Genomic DNA, 21,081 nt, shown 5'->3' on the forward strand with positions numbered 1-21,081 from the left:
TTTGCTAGAAATATCATTAGAAACTTTATGGACATTAACATGAATTGAAGTGAGTTATGTGTCATTATCAAAATGAAAAGAAGTATGTAGAAATAATGCTCACATTTAAAATGAATTTAGAAGGCATATTAGTTTCCTAAGGCTATATGACTTAATAGAAATTGTCTCATGGTTCTGGAGACTAGAAGTCTGAAATCAAGGTGCTGGCAGGACCATGCTCCTTCTGAAACCTGTAGGGGAACCCTTCCTTGCCTCTTCCTAGCTTCTGGTGGTTTGCTGGTAATCTGGTGCTTCTTGACTTGCAGCCGCCTAACTCTAATCTCTGCCTTTGTCATTACTGGTGCTCTCCCCATGTGTCTCTCTGTCTTCATATGGCCATTTTCTTATAAGGACACCAGTTGTATTGGATTAGGGCCAAGCCTACTCCCTTATGACCTCATTGTGACTTAAATATCTACATTTGCGATGACCATATTTCCAAATAAGGTCACATTCTGAGGTACTAAGGGTTAAGACTTCAACATATCTTTTTTGGGGGAACATAATTCTGTCCATTATACAGGTTAAAATGTTGAATTCACCCCGTATTTCCAACAGGTAAAAGAATCCAATCCTGTCTCTTGCTGACCAGAGATAGGAGATTCATTAACTCATTCCTTGATTTATTCAGTCATTCATCCATCCATCCATTGAGTAAACATTCATAGAATACCTGCAATGTGCCAAGGCTTATTAGGGATACAAAGAAGACTAAAAGGACCTTACTGTTGATGAACTCAGATCTCATAAAGGGAAGAGACAAGTTAACAAATACTTAAAATATTTTGTGGAATGTGCTGCTGTAGAGATTTATTAAAAGGTGGCAGGGAGAAGAGAGTGATTACTTATGACTGGGTGTTTCTAGAAAATAGTGGTATTTGAGCATGGGTTCTACAAGAAGCAACCTTTCTTAGAAGGATGGAGGCAAGGATTAAGGTACAGAGATTGATATTTTCCAGGCAAAGGAATAGTACATCCAAAGATATGAAAGTGTGTGTGTGTGTGTGTGTGTGTGTATATATATATGTATGTATGTATATATATAGTGCATTCAGGACATTATTAGCAGCTCAGGGTTATTGAATGATTGGTTGCACAGGGTTATTAGGGAGGACAGAGGAAGAGCCTAGAAGGAAATCTGGGGCCAATGAACAGCCTTATGAATCATGGCAGAAATTTAGATGTCAGCCTGTGGGCTATACAAAGCCAATTAAAAGTTTTTAAGGAAAAAAGTAATAATAATACTTGCATTTGTAAACATGGAATTAATAATCATATTACTAGGTGTGGAATTTATTAAAATAAGAGTCTAAAAAGGGAGACCAATCAGGTGGCTTACCTGGGATTAAGGCAAAGGCAGTGGAACAAAAAAACAAGGAATGGTTTCCAGAGATATTTAAAAGAGAAAATGAATAGAAACAGCGGCTGAGGAAAAGAGAAAACTAAATAATTACAGCATTAAATGTAGAATAAGATAGAGGGAAGAAAATGACATTTAAAAATTTAGCTTATTTATTTATTCTCCTCTTTTTTGTGTAAAGGGATTTGGGAGTGCCTTGCAGGGATGGAAACTTTACAACAGGTTAAAAATAAAATGAAATAAAATAAAATAGGAAATGGAGGTGAACAAAAGTAAGCTGAAGTCAAGATTAAAATTAGCACTCAAAATGCATGTTATATGATTTATATAATTACTCAACATGAGACAGATTTGGCTTGGTTTCAGTTTCTTAATGGCCAGAACAAAGAGAGAAGCAGTCTCAGTGCAAAATCTACAGTGTCCAATAGGTGAATATAGGAAAATTGTGAGAAGAACCCAGTTTTTCCTGGCACTGAGGACAGAAAAGCCCTGTAGAAAATGGTCAGTGTTTAGTACGCATCAAACTGGAAGAACCACTGGGGCAATTGGACAAATGAAAATATGCATCTAGCATTCAAGAGAGAGGTTGGGCTGGGCAATCCAGGCTTGAGAATTATTGCCTTTAGTTGAATATGTCCCTCAACATTTCTCATTGTTCCCTAAATACAGCACCACAAGAATTTTATTTGTAGTAGAAAGCACATGTTCTTCTGTTAAATGTGAGAATATTGAAGGTTACTGCTTAAAGACTACATTTAAAAAATTGTCCCTAAGTTCTTGTTTTCAAAAGGAATCTCAGATGATTCTACAACCTCAGTTTGCATGGTAGAATTCTGTGTGAGGATTTGAGTGGTGTCCCGCTTGGCACAAGTAGAGAAAGCCCGTGCAGCAATGAAGACCAAACACCGCCAATAATAAATAAATGAATAAATTTATTAAAAAAGAAAAGGTTATTCTAGTCACTTATGTGGAACCATAACTGAGGATTTTGTCAGTGTTTCCTTTCATGTTGTACATGTGTGTCAAGTTAGACAGTCCTGAGCTAATGATTCCAGAATAAAAAGAGGCAATATTCAGCCATGACCAAAACTTATTTTTTAAGATAACTAATGTTCACCGTATGCCCACTTATGCTTTTTTGAAAAGTAAGATAAACTTTCAGATTTTCTCTGTTGCTGACTCAAAAAAAGAACGTGTATGTAAGTGATTTAAAATCTTGACCAGCTCCATTCCCCTGTTTTAACTTACAACTTCAGCCTCACACACAAAATCAAAGTATGGACTCGAAGAATCCATATGTGTTTTAAGAGACATTTAAGGGAATTCATTACTGCTGTTTAACTTTTTAAGCACATTGTGATGGCATCTGCCTAGAATTCCCCAGAAACCACTGGATTCAAATCTTTATCAACCTCATATATAATGTCTCTGAAACCATCTGGCTCTTAACAGTTCAGAGGATATAGTCAAGCAGAATCTTTCTAGTAGCTCTATACCTTTGAATTATCTCAAGTGTTTTTCTCTCTACCAAACAGAACATGTCAAAATTTTCACATTATTCTGTGGCCATCCTTGACTCTATGGTAATAATGCATTGATATATATCTGCCCTTATTTATAGTCTGGGTTTGCGTTTACAATTAAAACATAAAAATCATATCCAATTAACTGTATGTCTTTATGCCATAACCACCCATTTTTAATGTTTCCATCATGAAAAGAATAAAAATTCAGCTTCTCTACCACCAAGTAATGAATTTCAAAGTCAACAAAATGATACAGGAAATACTGGGGCTTGTTAACATCTGCACTTACCATCTCCTTTCTTTGTAAAGCGAAAATATGATATTAATAAACACATCAGGCACAGTATGGAAAAATGAACATCAAAGTATAGCAGTGTGAATGCTATATTTGACTTTTGGGTTTAGTAGATTTTTATCTTGAATCATAGCTTAAAAGATTAACCAGCTATTCATTGCATAAGTTGAGCACGCACCTCACAGGAGAAAACAAATTGGCATTTGGAGTTCCTGGATAAAGTGCTATTCCAAGTGACTCCTTCAGTGATTAAAACCTAGAGTTAGTTTTGTGAATGGCATCAGTGAAAATCTTTTTCATGTAAAGAAAGCAGTAGGAATAAACTTTAAGTCAAAGGCAAGTTCTTCTGGTCCCTCATCCACAATGTTTATCCCAGTGGGATATGACGCAGTCTGTGCAATTGCTATGTTGCATGATAATTATAAAGAGCAATAACATGTGGTATGAATAGAACATGTAACAAAGAACAGCAGTAGATGGTAAAATAAACCACTGGTTATGTCAGAACTAATAACTTATTTACTCATGCAGAGTCAATGAGTTAAGAGGTCAGATGAGCCCCGTTGTTTAAGCCTTACTAATGGTACACGTGGCTTTTCTGGTTCGTCATTTTCAACAGTTCTTTCAGAGCCATTTTAAGGATTATGTGAAATTGACTGGATTTCATTAATGGCTCAGATAAGATGTGCTCAGATCTTCGAAAGTGAGGTCCAAGATATTTAATGTAAGCCTTTGCCTTTTTGCAGCTTCTGGGAAGAGGTGGCAAGTTCTAAGACCTCTTGTCATAAATACAGCATTCACTCTCATAGAAAACAGTATCTGTCTTTTTTAGGAATGAAAGTAATTGTACCGTGTGACACCCGAAGCATCTTTAAAATGTTATGTATCATGATGTACTTAAAAAAACAGTGCACTTCTCATTGATCTTCCCATTTTACTTTGATTTAAAATGCAGATCTTTTCTTCCTATTGAAATCTTTGCATTTTTATTTATAAATGTATAGGGGAAAAATCCATTTCAGACATATGCAGTCTCATAAATTATGTTTGATAGTTGAAACAGTATGCACTTATGTCATGGATTGAACATCCTCCTTTATTAGAATGCTATTTATTGCCACCAGCTGCACTGCTTAGCTAAGAAAGTTCTTGACACCAGCGATTGCTTTTCAGCACCACTGCTTCCGGCTGCTAACAGGGGATTCTATTTCCAAATGAAGCCACCCCTCTCAAGCTCTTCCTTCTGCTACACAGATACCTCCTGTCATTGTGATGCTGGAGAATCGATGGGGGATGGGCCTGCACCCACTCATGCTCTGTGATCTCCCAGGCTGTAAATCTCCCATGGCTTTGAGATTTCTCGCCTAATAGCACTGGCCTGAGAGCTGTCAGATGCATTTGGGGAATCTACCCAACAGTAATGGATTTTTCAAAATTAAGATGTGAATTCAGCTTGTGATGGAAGGGTGTTTCAGAGTCATTGGCGTGTGTTCCAGAAGAGAAGCATGGCGCATATCACAGTAGACACCGGTCTCTATTTTATTACATTTTACAGGAGGGAAAACTAGACCAAGGTAATTACTCTTCTTCTGTTAAAGACTATTATTACACTTGCATGAACAGTTAACCCTGCTGTTATTTTCTCTGCTGCCTGTGCCGATGGCATCCAGATCACCCAAGCAGGAAAGGTATAGAAATGGGGGTTTCAGCTCATTTCCAACATCACCGTAAGTCCACTTTGAAAGGTAATTTGCCAGACCACAACTGTGTGTGCCAACACACCAGCACATTCCATTATTTGCTGACGGGATCTGTGTCCATGTCTTCTGCACGCCAGTTTGAGCTCTGGCTCCTTTTTTAATGCCTCCACACATAATTGGGCTCCCAGAGCCCACAGAGCTCACAGCGACAGACAGTGACAGGGGGAGACCTCCCTCTGTTAACATGGAAACTGAATTTCCTCGCTCTCCTCTAGAAGGGAAATTCCCTCTAGGTCAAGGTTAAGGCTTTCTGCAGTGCGGGGAGGGCGAGCTCACGCAGAAGATACCTTAACCTGTGATCTTAGAGGGTTCTCTTGAAGTGGTGTCAGGCCCTCAAGCCTTCATAAGCAGCAAATTTCTCCCCTTGACTAAACAAGAGGACAAGCAGAAAATTGATCTCTAGACATTACCTCTGAGATACAGGCTGAAAATTAGAACTTCGGGACACTCTTTGCCCCTACCCAGAGCTCAAGCAAAGACAGGCTCTGAGTGTTCTTCATTTCAGGCTTGGAAATGCAGCTGTTCAACCTGAGGTCCCCTTTTGAAATTAAGTCATTGCTCCCCTCTTTGGATTTTGCTTCTAACTCAACAGGGGATTGGGTTAAAACAATACAGTCGTGTGGCCATTATTTATAATAACTTTCACCTGGGGGTCACCGACCACTCACCAGCCAAATATTATTATCTGCATCATGACAGGGCAGAAACCAGAGCACAGAATTGTCACGCCGGCTTTCCCTGGTGCCATCCACTGGCTCAGAGGTGCTGACAAGGATGCCTGACACCCAACTTGGTTTTTTTATTTGTTGTTTTATTCTGGTTCCTCTTGGGCCAGTCTCCAATATCAGATTGAGTAGAAAGAGCAGGAAGGATAACATGGATTCAAAGCATCACATCGAAGAATGAAAATGTTGAACCAAAAAGAGACAGTGTTGGTGAGTGTGCGTATTTCTTTTCTTTTCTTTCTTTTTTTTTTTTATGGACTGATTGATTGATCGATTGATTGGCTGCGTTGGGTCTTCATTGCTGCGCACGGGCTTTCTGTAGTTGTGGTGAGCAGGGGCTACTCTTTGTTGCGGTGCACGGGCTTCTCATTGCTGTGGCTTCTCTTGTTGTGGAGCAGAGAATCTAGGCGTGTGGGCTTCAGTAGTTGTGGCACATGGGCTCAATAGTTGTAGCTTGCAGGCTCTCGAGCATAGGCTCAATAGTTGTGGCACACAAGCTTAGTTGCTCCGTGGCATGTGGAATCTTCCCGGAACAGGACTCAAACCCATGTCCCATACACTGGCAAGCAGATTCTTAACCACTGTGCCACCAGGGAAGCCCTGGGTGTATTTCCATATTGACAGCTCAGGCCTGGGCTGTCAGACTTCAGAGACTTTGACCATTGAGAAAAGAAAGGACAGGAGAGATGGGATTTTGGTGGAATCAATTTTTTTCTAAAAAGTACATAATTAAAAGCAAAAGGAATGCATCTTAGGTCTTTTGGTAAAATGTCTCAAGTATACGTGCTCTTTAATGAGGCCGAACATGGACAATGTATTTTATTTATTTATTTATTTATTTATTTATTTATTTATTTATGTGGCACACGGGCTTAGTTGCTCCGCGGCATGTGGGATCTTCCTGGAGCTGGGATCGAACCCGTGACCTCTGCATTGGCAGGCGGATTCTTAACCACTGCGCCACCTAGGAAGCCCGACAATGTATTTTAAACAATTAAAGAATGAGGATCAAATTAAAAAAAAGAAAGTTACCAGAGAAAGACAAATGACACTGACACTAGAAACCGAACCTCAGAACGTAAATTGAGTACATGGCTTGAGGAAGTCAGAAGAAATGTGGCTACAGTCTTCTTGCAAGATAATTTTTTATCTGAAATGTCATGAAGCGGCATCTGAGCCATTCCTTTAATATTCACTGTTGATGTTAGCAACATACATTTTGGACAAAAGAATATGGAAATAAAAAATGTTCAAAAAAAGGGAAGCTTGAGCCTGTTTCCCTCCGTCAGTGGCTGTATTTTGAATGCATTCTATAATATCCATTCAACAACTATTTATTATATGCCTACTAAGGGCCGGGTACTATATTCTAAGTGCTATAGACGTTTAAATTCTGAATTCCTAGGACATTATCCTCAACTGTAATTGTGATATACAATAAATTTTGTGGAGCCTATCATACCAATTATAGGAAGGTCTGCCCTCTCTCACTTCATGTTGTAAGATGCTTTTGGGAGGGTCTACACTTTATATAACTTTTTCTAAACTTCTTCAAGCTATTATAGTCTTTCTATTATTCATATAAAATTTTCTCACTTTAAAATTTCTAAATGAGTTTGATTTGGCTATTATAGAAATTAAATAACTTGGAATTACCTAATAGTTATTAGTTCTCCCATCTTTATCAAAGGAAGGATAGTTATTAAATTAATAACTAAATCCAATTTTCACATCAGGAAAAGAAATACTTGTGAATCAATCAATCAATTGATACTCCAGTGTCAGAAATTCTCCATTTGTTAGATCAGATCAGCAGAGTGAACCTCACTAGATGGCACTAATAATTATCATTCATCCCAAATGAACCCAGTAGAATTAAGTGACTGGACAAGCTGTAAGAAAGTGAAATTAGCAATTTCAGCAATTACACTGAATGAAATAATACAGCACAAAGTCAACTTAATGCACGTGGTGTCCAGAGCCAGGCTGTCTGTCTCAGTGGCAGTTTTGGCTTTGCCACTCGCTAACCATGTGACCTGGGGCAAGTTGGAGGCTTTCTCAATGCCTCATCTGTGAAGTGGGTATAATGTTAATAGTTTACCTACCACTTAGAATTGTCCTGAGGAATAAATTGTTTTATCTATGCTAAGCACCCAATAAATAAATGGTAGCTATATTTATTATAATGTCAAAAACCATTATTTTAAATGAATACACATAGAAGAAATTGCAGTCATCTTTCGCATGCTAGGGGCATAAAACATAACATATCTCTGCACCATCACTTCATACAGTAACTTGGCTTTTCTGGGTAGATTAATCTCTTTTCTCTAAATGTTAGCCTCTTGTTTCATTTCACCGCTCACTAAGACCAAATACCTGCTTTCTCCCCCACTTAAAGAGCTCCTAAAATCCCTCTTTCCCCACAGAACATTGCCTGACTTGTAGGGGTAAGATGATAAATCTCTTTCCCCTTCAGTTTCGACAAGCTACTTACACAACACAAACACACAGCACACCAAAGCTTGTAAGTCAATGTTTACATTACATCCTAGTGAATGTTTTTTTGCAGTGAGCACAGTTTAAAATGTAGGCTTCTTGCCAGGGTAGGAGCTTTGTCTATTTAATTCCTAGGCTCATACCTGACCATAGTTGGGGGTGGCAGTAGTGCTTCTAGAATATTTTGTGCTGCCTATCACACAAAAATGAGGATTGGGGAGAAGAAGACCAGAGAGGTGTTTCATCCTTTATATCTCAAGAAGTGAGTCTGACCCCAACCATCAGGCAGGCCCTAGGAGAAAGAGGACAGCCGTGTGAGGGATGGCTCCTTCAGCCGCCAAGCCACGGCACCTTTAAAGGGGCCACCATCTGGGTTAAAAGGACATCAAGTGTCATAAAGGGGAGAAGAGGTTGTGGCAGATACACCTCACAATTGTGTGTGTGAAAAAAGCTTTCACTTGATCCCAGCCCTAAATTATATAAATGCTAGCACCCAGGTTGAGCACTGTGCCTTACCGTACTCCAGGACAGTTTTGAGTCTTCCCACCAGAACTGAATAACCTGTATTGGTGTCTGATGTAGAAAGTTAAAAGGACTATTTCATTTTTTTATTTTTATTTTTTTGGCAGCACCGCTCAGCGTGTGGGACCCTAGTTCCCCAAACTGGGACTGAACCCGGAACCCCTGCAGTGGAAATGCAGAGTCCTAACCACTGGACTGCCAGGGAATTCCCAAGACGGATTATTTTTTTAATTTTATTTTTATTGAAGTATAGTTGATTTACAATGTTGTGTTAATTTCTGCTGTACTTCAGCAAAGTAACTCAGTTATACACGTATATACATTCTTTTTTATATTCTTTTCCATTATAGTTTATCCCAGGATACTGAGTATAGTTCCCTGTGCTATACAGTGGGACCTTGTTGCTTACCCGTTCTCTATGTAATGGTTTGCACCTACTAATCCCAGACTCCCAGGCCATCCCTCCCTCACTCCCTCTCCCCCTTGGCAACCACAAGTCTGTTCTGTCTGTGAGTCTGTTTCTGTTTCGTAGATAGGTTCATTTGTGCCATATTTTAGATTCCACATATAAAGTGATATCATATGGTATTTGTCTTTCCCTTTCTGACTTACCTCACTTAGTATGATAATCTCTAGTTTCATCCATGTTGCTACAAATGGCATTATTTCATTCTCTTTTTATAGCTGAGTAATATTCCATTGTGTGTGTGTGTGTGTGTGTGTGTGTGTGTGTAATCTGTAGATGCACATTTAGGTTGTTTCTATGTCTTGGCTATTGTGAATAGTGCTGCTGCAAACATAGGGGTGCATGTATCTTTTTGAATTATGGTTTCGTCTGCATATATGCCCAGGAGTGGGATTGCTGGATCATGTGGTAATTCTATAAAAAGACTATTTGAAACCTCAGAACCATATAGAATCCACCTTAAGGAAATTACACAGAAGTAACATCATGTAAGATGATGATTTTCAAGTTTGGCTACACATTGAAATCACCAAAATACCAAATACAGCCTGGAGATTTGGTCTGGGACCTGGCCTGGGCATCAGGATTCAGAGCTCCCTTCATAGTTCTGAAGTATAACGGAGAAACACTGGTCTATACAGTAAACAGCCTGAGCACCAGTCAACAAGGGCAGTAGGTAGAGGTGTGCACTGTGCCCCAGGCTTCCTATGACTTGGCTCTAGAGGTGAATTGACAGTGCAATAAAACACTGACTCCTGGCACTGACCCCTCAAGTCTATCTACATATATTTATAGAGCGTGTATCATGTGCAGAGTTCTAAGTCAGTTCTTCAAAAGGGATCAGATTATAGTCTTCTTAAAGAATCGAAGCCCTCCCTTGAAAGCACCTTCCTACTCTCTCCTATAACTTGCTGCCCTAATTCTTTTCCTCAAGAGGAGGCTAACTAATTATTACTACGGCAATTTTTCTCATTCCTAAGAATGTTAATTAAAAATAAAGCAGCCTTCTACATCTGTGATGCTATTTCTGCTTTTCAAATAAGTTCTTCTCTATCATTTTTCTAGATTCCACATATAAGTGATATTATATATTTGTTTTTCTCTTTCTGACTTACCACAGAGAACAAACTTATGGTTACCAAGTGGGATGGGGGGGGCGGGGATAAATTGGGAGATGGCAATTGACATATATATGCTACTATGTATAAAATAGGTAAATGAGAACCTACTGTATAGCACAGGGAACTCTGCTCAGTGCTCTATGGTGACCTAAATGGGAAGGAAATCTAAAAAATAGTGGATATATGTATATGTATAGTTGATTCACTTTGCTGTACAGCAAGAAATTAACACAACATTGTAAAGCAACACTACTCCAATAAAAAATAATTTTTTTAAAAAGCAGCCTTTACAGGCTAGGACTACTTATTTGAAATTGTTAGAAATACTGGAGAGGATGGAGATATAAAAATGCATTTTTCCATGCTTCATGACCAAGTGAAATTGCAAAGTCGACAAAGTCAACAAGTTAAAAAAGCATCTCAAGGGACTGACTATACACACTCACCCATCTGGTTTTCTAGGAGCTGGAGTCTTACCGAAAAAGAAGGGATAATGGATAGAAAGAAAGAAAATTGAAGTGTAACAAGGACAGTGGTAGAGAAAGCAAGAAACTAAAAGAAAGATGGAGTGGAGGATGGAGGGGGTGAAAGCGAAGAGAAAAATGGATCACTTCATTGCACAGGAAGTCCTCATTTCCTGGGTTCATTGGGCCAGCACAAGGCATCTCCTGGTAAATGGAACCATAGTTTGATAGTACATAATTCAAAAAAGTTTGCTTAGAACTATTTTTCAAATGAAAATAAAAATTATGAAAGCAAATGTTTTATTTTGTAAGTAACAAAATATATTTTATAATTCCATTCAGCTACTTAGAATCAAGAGGAGTGAATCAAATATTAATTTTTTGTTGCAATTTTCCCAATAAAATTGTAAGAGAGCATACTACACCCATCGTTTCACATTTCACTTCAGTAGCACAATACTGTCACTTAGAAAACAGTTTAAGTGTTTTTTTCACTTGATTTTCCCAAAGGTCCCACTAAAGCCTTTGATATCCACATTCTGTTTAGTATCCCCCTCCTCCTCAGTTTCTCTTCTCTCGTTGTTAACTGGACTCTATCAGATCCCTATATGTTCAATCATGGCTGAAAATGTGATTTATGCAGTTCACCAATATTACTTCCATTGATTTCATAAAATTCTGCGTGTTTTGAAAGATATAATTTTTCTTTGCAATTGATTTGTATTGTATCATATAATTGGCTTTTAGTAATATTTGATAGGGAGAGATAGTGACCAGGATGTTGACACGATGGGCCAATATACATGTTCCACTGACCCAGGAAAGATTGTTGGCTGGGGATTAATTTATGTGATTAGTTCAGAAATAGATATTCCTAGGTAACAACCACTTTACCCTAAACTGCCTGATAACTTCAGAACTTGGACACAAATAATCAGATAACGAAGTCCTCATGCATGAAAGCCAGGTTTCAGGATGAATCAGTATTTTGCTTTCTTACTTTTCCTCCCATCCCAAGGAAGTTTACTGGCTACCTTGGGTGTCAAGAATCTCAAGTCAAATAAGAAATGGCTTCTGTTATATTCTCCCATAGCTGAATTTTGGAGTAATTAGACATGTCATTTAATAAGAAATTATCTAATAGATTTCCCCAAAATTAATTTCTAAAGGGGCACCATTCCAAGAGCTGAAAACCTATGCTCTTGCTTGAGTGTATTTTACAGAAGTTATTAATAACCAGAGTCATAAATAGCTGGGTATAAAAGTAATTGCTGGCACCTACATGATTAAATGACTTGAAATCCACCTCTGAGATGGTTCTTCATACTCAGTAGAAGTTATCTTACATGACTTAAGAGCAGTACAATAAAGGGTCATAAACACTGTGGAAACTAGCGTTTATGACTACCGGAAGACATTCAAGAGAAGCCTGCTGTTTACATCAATACGTGTTCCTATTAAGAGGAATACAATATTTGCTTCAATAAAAGCGTGTTCCCTACATGTAGTTTTCTATAATACTTAATTGGAGCAGTCTTCTTAGGAAAAGGACAGAGAGAGAGAAAATGCATCTCAATGCCTTCCCCTCAACTGAACCCTCTCAATATTTTAACTCTGAAGTCCACATAGTTAAATGTATACCTATGAATGAGGAGGGTAAACAGTATTCTGAGTCTGTTGCTTCAAAGCCTGATATTGAGTCTCAAAAGCTAAAGAAATATCAAGTAACTTCAAATCAATTAACAATATAGAAAATGACCTAAAATAAATCAAAAAATCTCAGAGTAAATGGCAGATATCAGGCAGGATTTGCAAAAAGAATCTTACCTGCTCAAAGCACCTCTGCTTAAAAAATGAAACAAAACAAACAGGCAAACTACATCAATAAACTTACAATTCAGAAAGCAGAGAAAAAATATATCAAAAATTTAATAGACAAAGTATTGATTATCAAAGTATTGCCTTAATAAAAGGAATAATAAACACTGAAGAAAACATGAGAAAGAGGAGAAAATTTCTGGCAACTTTGTTTACCTATCTCTTCAGGTAGCAATCAAGCATAAAAAAGTCTTTTAAGCCAGAAGATTGCAATATTCCTTTCCATCATGGAATCCTGAATCAAGTTTCTAGCCTCAAGAACCAGAAATAAGTGGCAATATGGTCAATTTGTGTAATCAGCCAATGCAGAGACCAGTCAACGCTGAAGGAAAATCATCCTGGGAAGCTTATTATGCCTAATTTAAAATAATAAGCCAAATGAACCATCGGACTGAGGAACAGAAAGCACTATTTTTTGCTGCCCGTCTAAAGGGAACTGCTCTTATTGTGCTAAGCCATTTGTCAGAAAAAGACAGAAAGAGCTCTCTAGTATTATTAGCACATTAACCAGACTTTTTATAGTTGGACACAAGGCGGGATTGGCCAGAGTAAAATTCAAGAATTCTGTTAGAAAAAGTGGTTAGTCACTAACCAGATTGACTCGAGATACTGTATAATGATTGCATCGAATCTATCCAGATGCCCTGAGGACCTGAATAGTATCCAAACTTCATTTTCTGAAGCATTTTATGTCATCAAGTGGAAATAAAGCCACATTATTTTTATTTTAAATCCAATATTATAAGCACTCTGTAAAAGGCTTATTATTTAGTAATCTTCCTGATAAATCTTCAGAGAAAACATTGCTTAAATAAAATGAGCACAGAATAGTAAGATTAGACACATCAAAAATTTATGCTAATACAAATGTTGGCCAAGATCAACCTGTTTCAATGGTTCTTAAACATTTACACCTTAGAAGAATCATCTGGAAGGCTTCTTAAAAATACAGATTCTCTTGCCCAGTCACTGAAGATTCTGACTCAGTAGTTCTGTGATGAGACCTAGAAACCTGTAACTAACCACCTTCTCTAGTAATCCTGGTGCATGTCAGATTTTGAGAGCAACACTCCTATGTATATGGTAGTGACAGTAGTAATCTTTATGCAGTTTTTCATACTAAAAGTGTTCAAAATTTTCCATGGAAAATATAATATATATTTTATTGACGTGATGATAAAAAATGGAAAAAATAACGCGATCAAAGAGATATATGACCTCCAAAAAGGTAACTTCATGGAAAAACACTAAACAAGAATTGAATAAATAGGATACACGCCACATTGCTAACTGGAGAGACGTAATATCATAAAAACCTCCTGCAAAATTGCCAGAGCCATGAGAACATGCTTGAGATTCACATGGAGCAGAGCGAGTCCAGGAGACTTACAAACATGTGGGGCGGAAAACAAAAGCTTATTGTTGAATGCTACTGAGATTTTGTTAGTTACAAAGTAATAGCTAATAAATACCCCTCCACATTAAAAAAAATTACGTGTTTTTAAATACATAGCTGAGTTCACAAGTAAGGGAAATTCAAGGGGCCACAAATGAGAAGGAAATAAAACTCAAGTGGTAGCTGTGAGTTGTACACTTAACCTTGATGCTCTTCCCTGTAAATATGTTATATTTCAATTTAAAAATATATCAAAGGTCACAAATTTGAAAATTAAAGAAATTGAACTAGATATTTAAAATTTACTTAGATAGGAAAACAAATTCAAAGTTCTACCCAATAAAGACATAATTGCATTCCTTCCCCAAATAGAAAAAAAGTATCCTAATTTATTTTATTTTATAAGTCTAATATCACTTTAGTACCAAAAGTAGATAAGGAGAGTATGATAAGGCAAATTTATGTCTGTCTCACTGGTTAACATAGGTGGAAAAATCTAAATAAAATTGTGGCATACTAAATGCTGAGGAGAAAAGGAACAATATGAACTACTTTAGTTTGTCCCAAAAATGCAAGTATGATTTAACATTTGAAAATCTATTAATGTATTTCACTAAACTAACAGAATAGAGTTTCAGAAATTTGCATAGAAGTTCTCTTCCATCTTTGGGTAAATACCAATCTGTTCATATTTATAAGATCTGAATTCTCAAGTCTAGGTAAATAATAACCGAAGAATACCAGAAAGCTATACACTGAACAATTCCCAGAACTCTCAAAGGATTAGGTGACAATTGAATTCTAAACGGTCAGAAGGGAGAGACCTTTTTGAACACCCAGAACATTCATTAGAGACTCCAAAGGGATCGTTTCTTAGCAGTAGGGTTAAATTAACCCTAAAGTACGGGACACTCTAGAGCTACCCTAACAAAACTTAAAAGCAAAACTCAAGAGGGTCAAGCTAGTCTACAAATAACAACTACTTGCCAAAATAAACTCATCATTCTTTAAAGAAAAACAACAAAGTCCAGATGTTCAACTGTATAACATTTACAATGTCTAGCATCCAATAATCAAAGAAGAAAACTAGATATACAAAGAAGTAGAAAAATATATAACAAAACAAGTAGGTCATGAATCCAGTAAAAACAATCCAGATGTGACAGAGAAGAAGGATTAGCAAAATGACTTAAAAACAACTATTCTATATATGTTCAAGGATTTAAAAGAAAACATGAACATAATAAGAGGACAAAATATTTTTTAATTAGTAGAATTAGAGCTAAAAAATGAAATAAAATGAAAAATTCACTTCATGAACTTAATAACAGATTACATACTCCAGAAGAAAACATCATTAAACTTGAAAGAAAGGATAGGCATTATTCAAACTAAATCACAGAGGAAAATATGGTGAAAATTAAACAGAGCTTCAATAACCTATCGTACAATTTAAAGGTCTAACATTTGGGTGATTAAAGATCTTGAAAAGGAGAAAGTGGAGAAGCGGAAGAAATACTTGCCTGGAAATGTCCCAATTTTGATGAAAGCGGTAAATTCAGAGATCCAAAAATGCTCAATAAACCCAGGGCAAAATAAACACATAAAAGATTATACCAAGGCATGTTATGATGTTGAACTGAGGTCTGTTTCACATGATTGTTTACATGTTCCTGCTCTGGACTTAAAATTAGAGCCAGATGTCCACAAAAGTCTTGTACAGAAATGTTCATAGAAACTTTATTTTTATTAGCTCTAAACTGAAAACATTCAAATTTCCATCAACAGTTAACTGGATAAACAAATTGTGGTATATCTATACAATGAATACTACTCAGCAATAAAAAGAAACAAGCTACCCATACAACCAATAACATGGATAAGTCTCAAAAACATATTGTTAAGCAAAGATGCCAGAAATGAAAGACTGCATACTGTATGATTCCATTTATATGAAAATCGAGAAGAAATGTAAGTGTTACCTAATATATCAATTCACTGAATAAGTGTATGGATGGTAATATTCTGAAATAGTCCGCTTTTTCCTTTTGTCTTTCTCACTTCATAATCTCCTCCATGGTTGGCCCAAGGACACTTCTGGCATGGAGGAAAGGAGCAAGTTAGATGGTTGTACAAGAGAATTAGGGTTATTACAAAAGGACCCCAAATGTTCAGATTCTGACGTTTCAAATGTAATTTTGTATCATAAAATATCATACCAAATATAAATATAACTGTCTTACAGTGGTTTATATACTAACCATTGTCTTGAAGGAAGAATGTCTAAGTTATTCTTTCTTTTTCCTTAATATTTTAGGACCAAGCCTACAGGATATGCTCAAGTTGTTCTCCGAGTTTCTCCTAGAGGGTATTCCTTCAGTCTGTTAGGCTTTCTGGTAGAAGGGAGATAAGACACAGTGAAAGTGGGCAACCTACTCCCTAAGACTCAGAGCATTATGAAAAAATGAGGAAGATGGAGAGGAAAGGGGAGTCAGAAAAGAGAGATACCTCAGTGTTCACTTTCTCTGTGCTCCACGCCCCCAACTTGGAGATGATTCCTTTGGAGGAAGGTATCTTCAGGTATATGCTACAGATAAACTGAGGAAAATACCAAGGGGAGAATGGTCCTGTGCCAACATGGGGTAATAAGTATGAGGGCAGAATGGTGTGGTTGGGCAGCCAGATGGTTTTCTTTGCAGTCCTGAACCTCCCTCAGTTCCAGAGTGACATGAATACAGTGAGCCTTCCTGGGATACATTCTGGAAAAGATGGTGTAACTCTAGAATGAAGGCTGACCACCTGGCCCAGGGGCTGGCTAGATACAGTGCATGGCAGTGCCTAACATGGGTCTGCAAGAGCTGACAGAAGACCAAGCAGGCCAGAAAGCACCACTGGGCCCAAACAAATTGAAGAGACACCAGATTATGTGTTAGACCAACTTAGACTTCAGTCACAAAAGCCAGCATGGTGAGTAGTGGCCTAGAGGGACAAGTGACATTACTCCTAAAGTCAGTGGAATCAAAGGGTTCATCTTCCTCTCTTACCCTAGTTCAAGATTGTCTCTTCCCTAAAACTGAGATGCCATCTTGAAGAGGAAATTGACAGAAGGGTGGTAGACTGAACTTTCTAAGATTCTGAGTATTTTTTCTAGAGATTAAGCGCTATCTAAAGGTGCTTTAAAATTAATGGATTAGATTAAAAAGTAAACCAGAGTATGCTTCAAATTAGTATGAAGAGAGCAAAAACAAGGAAACCATATTTTCTCTGCCCATCTGAATTTTATTCTGTCCCAGCATTAAGATAAATCTGGAAATGATTGTTTGGGAAGAGTAGACACTAAGACTTTGGGAAATCATGCAGCCTTGGTAGAGTAAACAAGAACTTTAATCAAAATTATAATTCCAGAATTAGGAGGTACCCCTTAAATTTTGGAAAAATTCAGTTTTGGGATAAACAAGAGGAAACAGAAATTCTATATGAATCATTACCCTGAGTTATGGTAAAGGCTGCAAATGTAATAGTTTGAAGAGAAATTTGGATAAATTAGCAGGATTCAGTAAAGCCAAAATACATTAACTAAAAAAAAAAAAACTGAGGACTTTGGGAGGCATGCTTTTCAAACAAGCATAATTTATTATTACTGCAGAGATTAATGTCAAGCTGGGTTGACCATTGGTATAATCTAGAGTAGACCCCAAACCACTAACCATAATAGTGGTTCTCATGTTTGGTGAATCAATATATATTATAGTATAATACCATATATCAATAAACACAACATGTAAAAAAGTTCTGAATAGATATATCATTGGTATATCTGTACCAACTTGATAGATAAGGGCCAGTTTGAAACGGTCACTTGGAAAACATAAGTTTGAAACAGTCTTGAAAGAAATAAATCAAGGACTCCCTAGATGGCACAGTGGTTAAGAATCTGCCTGCCAATGCAGGGGACACAGGTTCGAGCCCTGCCCCAGGAAGATACCACATGCCACGGAGCAACTAAGCCCATGTGCCACAACTATTCAGCCCATATGCTGCAACTACTGAAGCCCAGGCGCCTAGACCCCATGCTCCACAACAAGAGAAGCCACCACAATGAGGAGCAGCCCTCGCTTGCCGCAGCTAGAGAAAGCCTGTGTGTAGCAACGAAGACCTAACACAGCCAATAAAATAATAAATACAATAAATATATAAATAAATAAATTTATTAAAAAAAGAAATAAAGCAAATAGATGTACACAGAGAGAAGCAAGATCTGAAAGGCAGATATTTGTGAGATGTGAGTAGGGGAAAAATAGAAGATTCACAAAAATAGTGATGAGAAGAGGCAGTTATTAAAAGTTATTGATTGCAAAATAATAGGAGCAAAACCTAGATATAATGCTACATATAGCACTATATGTGTGTATATGTAAGCAGTCTACATATAGCAATTCATTTCAGTCTCCCCAAAGCCCTTTAAAGTAGCTACTAGTATTATCAGCATCCTCATTTTATGGATAAAGAAACTGAAGCATAGAGAGGTTATAAAACTTGCCCAAGGTCATGCATCAGAGCCAGGATTCCAGTACAGGCTCACCAGCTCCTGAATACATGTTCTTAACTTCTACAGTATTCTACAATTCTGTAAACTAAAAATAATTTGAATTTTTAGGCAAGAAGGAATTCAGGTTTGGGGGCAGTAGGGACTCACAACAAATTCTGACAACTTTATGCCCAAATATGAGAGTAATTTCATTTTTTTCTCTTTTGGGAGAAATAAGCACCCCAGATCTACTTAGACCCCCTAAATTAATAAGGAAGCACTTCCATTTTAGGAATTTATATAACAGATATAGCATGCATGTGCATGAAGACATATGTACAAGCATATTTGTTGCTATGTTAGTGTTTACAAAAGACAGGAAATCAATCTAAATGTTTAGCAATAGAAGACTAGTTACATAAACCACATTTCATCCATGCAGTGATTACCTCCTTCAAAACAAGGGGAGAGATCTATAGGTACTGATTCGTGGGATGATCTCCATCATACATGGTTAACTGTAAAAAGCAAGGAACAAAAGTGAATGGCAGATTTCTTCCAGTTGCCCATCCTGATCCACTCTTCCCTCTTCCCTGCTCTGCTTCTTGTATTGGGAGACCAACCTCTAGGGTTACATCACTAGGTTCCTTGGTCCTCTGGCTGCTGGTTGCATTTGGCCATTGGGGAACCCTAGCATGGGATCAAAGGAAAGAATAGTGAGCTTTGAGTGTTCATTCCCCCACTGCCTTGGGCTAGCCACATCACTGCTCCCCCCTTATCTGATTTATTCCTTCCAAGTTTGGGAAACTGCTCACTTCCCTCCTTTCTTTGAGCTTACAGGATGTAACAGCTCCACTGTTACTGTCTTGGGTTACTGAGCTGTTTCCTTGTGGTTCCCCTATATTATAACCTATATATATTTGGTGAGAATTTCTTTGTAAAGAAACCATCCTCTAATTTTCCAAATTTGAGTGTGCCCTTTGTTTCCTGTTATGACCCAAATATGCTATTATGTTAATAAGAAAAAGAGTGGTGGAGCTAAAGAAATACACATTTACATATGCAGAGAATACATTTAGAATGGTATATTTAAAATGCTAACCATAACTGTCGGGGAGAGAAAATGTCACTGGGGTTGGGAATGGAAGGAAACCTTATCTCCATGGTGTATCATTTCATACTGAACTTCTTACCATGTCAATGTATTAGCCATTAGGAAAAATAAGATGATAAGATGTTAATAATCCAAACTTTACCTCCAAGATGGGAAAAATCAATGAGGAAACTGTCCCATAAAGCCCAAAGTCAAGTTTAGATAATGTACGTAGGTGAAAATGTAGTGCATGTATCACCCATGAAGTTGAATTGTGTGTGAATAGAGATAGGTTTGCCTCAACATTTTGCAGACGTTTAATAGAATCTAACAAAGAGTGATACACATTAACATGTATTCTCTACTTTTGATTTATTTGCCATAAGTTATGGAGGTTTTTGTTTAGGTTTAAATTACAGATGCAATTCAGAGGCTAGTCACAGTCTTCCTTTGGACTAAAGGTAGCAATTATTCAAGTTTACCTTTGGCTTCATGAAGTGAAAACTCACTAGTGACAGTGAGTGTAGGTCACTTTGGGCCACAGGAAAAAAGCCTCACTGTCAGGACTTGAACTTTCTGTCACATCTTGAATCAACAGTTTTATAAACCGTGAAGGCAAAAGAATCAAGTTGTCTCTTTTTTTCTTTTTCTTCTTTCTTTTTTTTTTTGGCAACAAGTTAGCAAAGGCATATGCTTCTAACTCAAATGACTTCACTTCAAATTGAAATTAAGAAATGTTTTGAAGCATAGTCATTTGATAATAATTTGCTTCAAAATAAGCAGCATGCTTATTTTTAATGGGACTCACATCCCTTAACATGTGACTCAACAGTGTGGTAAATGAAAAAACAACATTCTCTTGAAAATAGTCCCCAGATATATTCCAGTCTGCAGCTTCAGTGGTTGTGTATCTTTGTTATTTGGGTTCCCACTTTACAGCTGTAAGGTGCAAACCACACTGTTTTCTTCTTCACTGCAGCAAGGACAAAAACAGAGAAAGAGGACCTGGGCTTCTGCCAAGAACCCACCCTCGACTTCAGAGTGTTTCAGCTTTCAAGACGCGATTGTTTTCTCTTGTCTCCTAGAGACCCTAGCTACCTATTACCAGGAAGAATGACCCTTTGACAGCACAACTGCAACCCAGAATCTCCACCAAATTGCAACCTTAGAGAGGCCAATGGCACTGAAAAACTAATTAAGATCAGAAGGTCAGGAAGACAAGTGCATTAGGACATGTGCAATCTCTAAGTTATTTGAAAATTTTCTTGGCTTGCAAAAAAATCATTTTTAAAGTTTCTTTTGACATATTTATTGCCTTTTTGCTTACAGCCTGTGCACTGCCGGTATTCTTATTGTATCAGGGATTCCACCATATGAGAATACTGCCTTTATTCTATTTGCATTCCATT

The sequence above is a fragment of the Hippopotamus amphibius genome, chromosome 2, assembly GCF_030028045.1.
Source record: "Hippopotamus amphibius kiboko isolate mHipAmp2 chromosome 2, mHipAmp2.hap2, whole genome shotgun sequence".
Lineage (NCBI taxonomy): Eukaryota > Metazoa > Chordata > Mammalia > Artiodactyla > Hippopotamidae > Hippopotamus > Hippopotamus amphibius.